The sequence below is a fragment of the Triticum aestivum genome, chromosome 6D, assembly GCF_018294505.1.
Source record: "Triticum aestivum cultivar Chinese Spring chromosome 6D, IWGSC CS RefSeq v2.1, whole genome shotgun sequence".
In the NCBI taxonomy this organism is placed as follows: domain Eukaryota; kingdom Viridiplantae; phylum Streptophyta; class Magnoliopsida; order Poales; family Poaceae; genus Triticum; species Triticum aestivum.
In genome coordinates this window covers 123,170,799-123,176,708 of record NC_057811.1, presented here as the reverse complement: position 1 = coordinate 123,176,708, position 5,910 = coordinate 123,170,799, and the positions used below count along the sequence as shown (strand labels likewise).

The following is a 5,910-nucleotide window of genomic DNA, read 5'->3' as shown; positions in this document are numbered from 1 at the left end:
CGAGCAGATGGGGCCGCGGGCGCGCGAGCGGCCAGTGCGCGCCAATGAGCAGCGAGCGGCTACAGGCGGACGAGGCCAGGCGCGGTGCAGCCACGGGCGCAGGCGGACGGGCGCGCGCGGGGTGTGCAGGGGGGTCGTGGTGAGCTCTCGCGGCAGCGGAGTCAGGGCGTGGCCGGAGGCTCGGGCATGGCGGACTACGGCGGCTAATAAGGAAAAAAATAAAGGGTCGACGGAGGGGCTCACAGTGAGCGCGGGGCGAGCTCGAGGTGGTTCGGGGAGGACCAGAGGAAGCGGATCGACGACGTGGACGACAACAGCCGTGGTTGGGGAAGAAGGTCGATGGCGACGGCTCGAGGCGCTCCGGCTCGACCTGAAGCTTGCATATGGTGCAGAAGAGGACGGCGGTGCTCCCCGACTTCCTCCCGAGCGCCGGGGAGGCTAGTGGCTGCGAGCACGGCGACAACACGGCGATGGCCTTCGAGCGGCAGAGGAGGGAAGAAAGCGAGCGAGGAGGAGGGGGGGAATGGGGATTAGGGTTCGTCCAGAGGGTGCGGTGTGTTCTTATCCATCGGGGAGGGTTGTCGGATGCTCGACACGGCGTCAATCGTTGGCGTGGACGGCGAGCGCGCGTCCACCACACCATGGCCTCTGTTCCCTGTACAGAGGTTATGGAAAAGGCCCTGGTAGTGGGCTGGGCCACTCTAGTAGAAAGAGCCCATTCGCACGGTAGCTAGTTTCCTCTTTTTCCTTTTTTTCTTTTTCTTTTTAGAAAAAAATGCTATGCAATATTTGAGCTGCCAAAAGGAGTTCTGTAAAATGTGGGACTTGACCAAATAAATACATTACAATATTTGGCACCTGCCACAAAAAGTTTGGGAGGAGTTTGAATTGATTTGGATTTTTCACAAATGAAAAAGCATTTAAAAATGCTGATTTGGAACTGCATTAATTCCCAGGGGAAATTAGCTATCTCAAATGATGTTGAATCACTCATGACATTTAGTTAGCAAAAATTTGCAACCGAGCGAACATTTTTGTTTTACTGTTTGGAGAAATAATTTATTTGACTTCATTTTAAAATTGAATTTGAATTGGTTTTGAATCAAAGTGAGATTAGCAACAGTAACAGTGATGACTTGGCATCATTAGTAGGGGATTACTGTAGCTTGATTATCCAGGCGTTACAATAAGATAGTGTCTCCATTTCTTAATAGCCTCTAAACTTGCCATGGCCTCTTTTTCAGAAACTGACTTCCCAGGGAGTGTGGACTAATAGCTTTGCTAAATAATGCTGATGACATGCCTCCCTCCATGAGCATTGCTCCCAAACCTTTTCCACAAGCATCAACCTCAACTGTAAAAGGCTTACTAAAATTTGGGAGTGCTAGTACTAGGTATGAAGTTCTTATATGTTTCAGTTGGTGGAAAGGTTGCTCATGTATCTCTCCCCACTGAAATTAATCTTTTTTTAAAGCATCATGAAGTGGCCTGCATATTTTTCGCATAATATTTAACAAATCTTCTACAATAACAACAAGTCTCAAAAATCCTCTTAGTTTGGTAATGTTATCAGGAGGGGGCCAGTTTACTATGTCTCCCACTTTGCTTGAATATGTAGCAACCCTATGGCAAACAAAATGTATCCCATATAATTAATTTCAGATGTAGCAAAGGAATACTTGTTTTTTTTTAACTGGCAAATTGTTCATTCTGAGCATGTCCAGTGTGATTTGTACATGCTGCAAAGATGCTCCTCTAATGTTTTGCTATAAACCAACACATCATAAAAAAACACCAGAATAAATTTTCTAATATAAGGCACAAACACATTGTTCATTAAATTTTGAGAAGTAGCAGGGGCATTAGTAAGGCCCAAGAGCATTACAGTATATTCATAGTGTCCCAAGTGTGTTTGGAATGTTGTCTTGGGAATATCATGTGTTGGCATTCTGATTTGATGGAAACCTGGCCTAAGATCCAAGTTTGTGAAAATTGTTCCTCTGTTTAACTCATATAGTAAATCTTTAATGACTAGCATTGGAAATTTATTTTTAATAGTCATGAAATTTAATTGCTTGTAGCCAATACACAATCTCCAACCCCCCATCTTTTTTCCTTGAACATAACAGGTGGTGAAGAAAATGGGCTCTTAGTAATAGTAATACGTATGTGAAGATATGCAGAAACGAACAGGTGCGTCACGTCGATAAATATATCTGTAATGTATGCGAAGATATACATAAGCTATATTATCTATACACAAGGCCAAAATATTCAGCGAACCAACCTGTGGTTAATGGTTAGAGGGACCATGGTATCCCCAGCACATCAGGGTTCAAGTCCTGGTGCTCGCTATATTTCTGAATTTATTTAAATTTCAAGATTATATGCCGGCTCAGTCTTTCGATGGTGCTTATAGAGGTGAGTGTATGCGCGTACGTATCAGCGCTTGCGTCAGTACTATGTTAAAAAAAGACGACGATAACTGCCACACGTGTGGGCGTTAAGGGGGTCTGCCCACACGTTTTGTGTGGTGTCTAAGAGGACCAGACCACACGCCTATGTGTGGGCAAAACAACTAGCGCCCACACGCCTCTTTTTTTGCTTGCGGTCCCTCTCATATGCCTACGTGTGGGCAAAATGCATAACGCCCACACGACCTCTCTCAGCCACCTACCTCACGGCCCCGCACGCCCCGCGTGACAGTCACCACGCGTTCCCGCAGTTGCCATGGTCCGGACCCTCTTCAATGTCCGTTTAATTGCAGTTGCCATGTCGCTGAACTACAGTTGCCATGGTTGCTCAACTGCAGTTGCCATCTTAGGTCAAGTGCCAGATGCCATTTTCAATAACTGCAGCTGTTGCCATGTATGGTCTGGTTTACTATAATTGCCCAGATTTGAAAACTTTAGAGGTTGCCACCTACTAACACTAAGCAGTTGCCATGTATGGTCTGGTTTACTACAGTTGCCATGATTTGAAAACCTTAGGAGTTGCCACCTACTAACACTAGGCAGTTGCCGTGTGGCGCTACAAAGAGACATGACAAAACAACATGTTCGGGTAAAAAGAGAGTTGTCATCTACTTACAAGCACACTAGGGCAGTTGCCGTGTACCCTGCAAAACACATGGCAACTGACATGTTCGGGTAAAAAAAAAGTTGCCATCTGCTACACTAGGACAGTTGCCATGTACACTGCAAAACGCATGGCAACTGTCAGCTTGGGTGTGGGAGTGGAGACGGGCGTGTAGGCGAGATGGCAAATACCCACACACCAGCCCTTGTGCATGAGTGAAAACTGACGTGTGGGCGAACTGCTAAACGCCCACACACCGGCCCCTCCATGTGATGAAACGGACATGTAGACGATCAGGTGAATACCCACACACCAGCCCAGTCCTACGTGGCACCAGAATCATGTCAAGATTCATGCATCCACAAACGGACACGGATTGTGGGCGTTAGTGTTTTTGAAAAAAAAAAGGCCAAACCATTCCAAAAGACTAACCTTGCAGCGTGCGAGATACGGGATAAAGAGTAAATTTGGAATGCCCATCAAAGGAATCTGGTGCCGTTTAGGCTAACAAGATTTATAGTACTCCTATAGATCCAAATTAATTGACGCAGCTTTAGTATAACCGAAAGCTTTAGTAAAATCGAAGGATCGGAGGGAATAGATGATTTGAAATCCGGCTTGGTTTCAGCCCGAGGCAGGACAGGATGCATATAAGGACTACGAGGTAAGGCGAAAACCCAACTCGTTCTGCATCGCCGATCACACCAAAAGGCACAGATTGGTTCAGGAGTTCTAGCCGCTACAAACATAATTTTTGTGATGCAACATCGACGACGAAGCACATGACATTGATTACATCAGTCATCATTCCGATAGCAGCAACAGCTGCAGGTAGACTCTTAATAGAGAGTATTTAACCAAAAACTATCACAATTCATGAAAACGTGACAGAAAACTACCCCTTTACGATTTTGTCCTGAAAACTACCATTTTTTTATTAATTCGCGGCAAAAAACTACCAAATGTGAAAACTGCTCGCTTTGCCTGGGTTAAACCCGAATCTGACTGCCCGACCCCACACATAAGCGGGCTAAAAATGCAATCGGGTCCCTAGTTTTTCTTAAAAAAGCAATCCAGTCCCTCAGCATGTCCTGCCTCTACGAGGTGGCCTACGGCGACGGCTCCTACACCGTCGGCGACTTCGCCACCGAGACGCTCACGCTGGGCGACTCGGCGCCGGTCTCCAACATGGCCGTCGGGTGCGGCCACGACAACGAGGGCCTCTTCGTGGGCGCCGCCGGGCTGCTGGCCCTCGGCGGCGGCCCGCTCTCCTTCCCGTAGCAGATCTCCGCCACCTCCTTCTCCTACTGCCTCGTGGACCGCGACTCGCCCTCCTCCTCCACGCTGCAGTTTGGCGACTCGGAGCAGCCGGCCGTGACGGCGCCGCTCCTCCGCAGCCCGCGCACCAACACCTTCTACTACGTGGGGCTCTCCGGCATCTCCGTGGGCGGGCAGACCCTCTCCATCCCATCCTCGGCGTTCGCCATGGACGACGCGGGGTCGGGGGGCGTCATCGTGGACTCCGGCACGGCCGTGACGCGGCTCCAGTCGGGCGCATACGGGGCGCTCCGCGAGGCGTTCGTGCAGGGCACCCAGTCCCTGCCCCGCGCGTCCGGCATCTCGCTCTTCGACACCTGCTACGACCTCGCCGGGCGGCAGAGCGTGCAGGTGCCGGCGGTGGCGCTGCGATTCGAGGGCGGCGGGGAGCTGAAGCTGCCGGCGAAGAACTACCTGATCCCGGTGGACGGGGCCGGGACCTACTGCCTGGCGTTCGCGGGGACGAGCGGCGCCGTGTCCATCATCGGCAACGTGCAGCAGCAGGGCGTGCGCGTCAGCTTCGACACCGCCAAGAACACCGTCGGCTTCACCGCCGACAAGTGCTAGTGCGCCACCCCTTCGCGGCGAGCGAGCGAGCTCGGTGCCGACGGACATGGTGAGGGACTGGATTGCTTTTTTGAAGAAAAACTAGGGACCCGATTTTAGCCCGCTTATGTGTGGGGTCGGGCAGTCAGATTCGGGTTTAACCCAGGCAAAGCGAGCAGTTCTCACATTTGGTAGTTTTTTGCCACGGATTAATAAAAAAGTGGTAGTTTTCGGGACAAAATCGTAAAGTGGTAGTTTTCTGTCACGTTTCCGTGAATTGTGGTAGTTTTTGGTTAAATACTCCTTAATACAGTATGCTACTACATATAAATTTAGCGGACAAAGCTACCCATGCTAGTAGAAGTAGAACCCTGTCCAACAGAACTCTGCCCAACCTTCACAGAGCACATTCCAACAACCGAAACCATTGCCCAGAATGGATACTGCAGACAGAACACTTCCGCTTCTTGTAAAAACTTTGGTGCCGAAATATGCAGGCGCGTTTGAGTTCAGAGGCAGGAAAAGGGATCATCAGAAGACAAATCTGATCCTGCTTCGATGCTCCAAGAACTTCCGATAGGATTGGTACTGACCTCGAATCGCACTTTGCAGTTCGTATTGGCCCAATTAGCACAACTAAGATCCCCCAGTTTGGCAACCACCACTTGCCTCTCAGTGTAAGTTAGGTCTTGTTTAATTTGGATGATCAGCCTCTCCAGCTTCAGTGCATTCTCCACGATGAACATGATGAAATCAAACTCGTCATCATTCCCTTGTAGCTCACAGAAAGACAGAGTCTTGAGGTGCGACTGGACACACTCAATAGGACTTGTCTCCTGCCAGAACTTGAGACTACGGTTGCTGGTGTTTTCTTCAAGAAAAGACTGCAATTTGGGTGAGCAAACAGTTCAGCTGCACATGGTGCTGATTACGCAGGCAGCAGCAATCTGATTCAATGTACTGATGATG

At 49.3% G+C, this 5,910-nt stretch overlaps 2 pseudogenes; one reads left to right on the top strand and one right to left on the bottom strand.

Annotated features, from left to right (window-relative positions):
• The first annotated feature begins 4,157 nt into the window (after window positions 1-4,157).
• LOC123144026 (protein ASPARTIC PROTEASE IN GUARD CELL 1-like) overlaps window positions 4,158-5,910 on the top strand; it is a 4,135-nt pseudogene continuing 2,382 nt past the window's right edge.
• The window catches only part of LOC123144028 (putative FBD-associated F-box protein At1g05080), a 3,957-nt pseudogene continuing 3,201 nt past the window's right edge, over window positions 5,155-5,910 (bottom strand).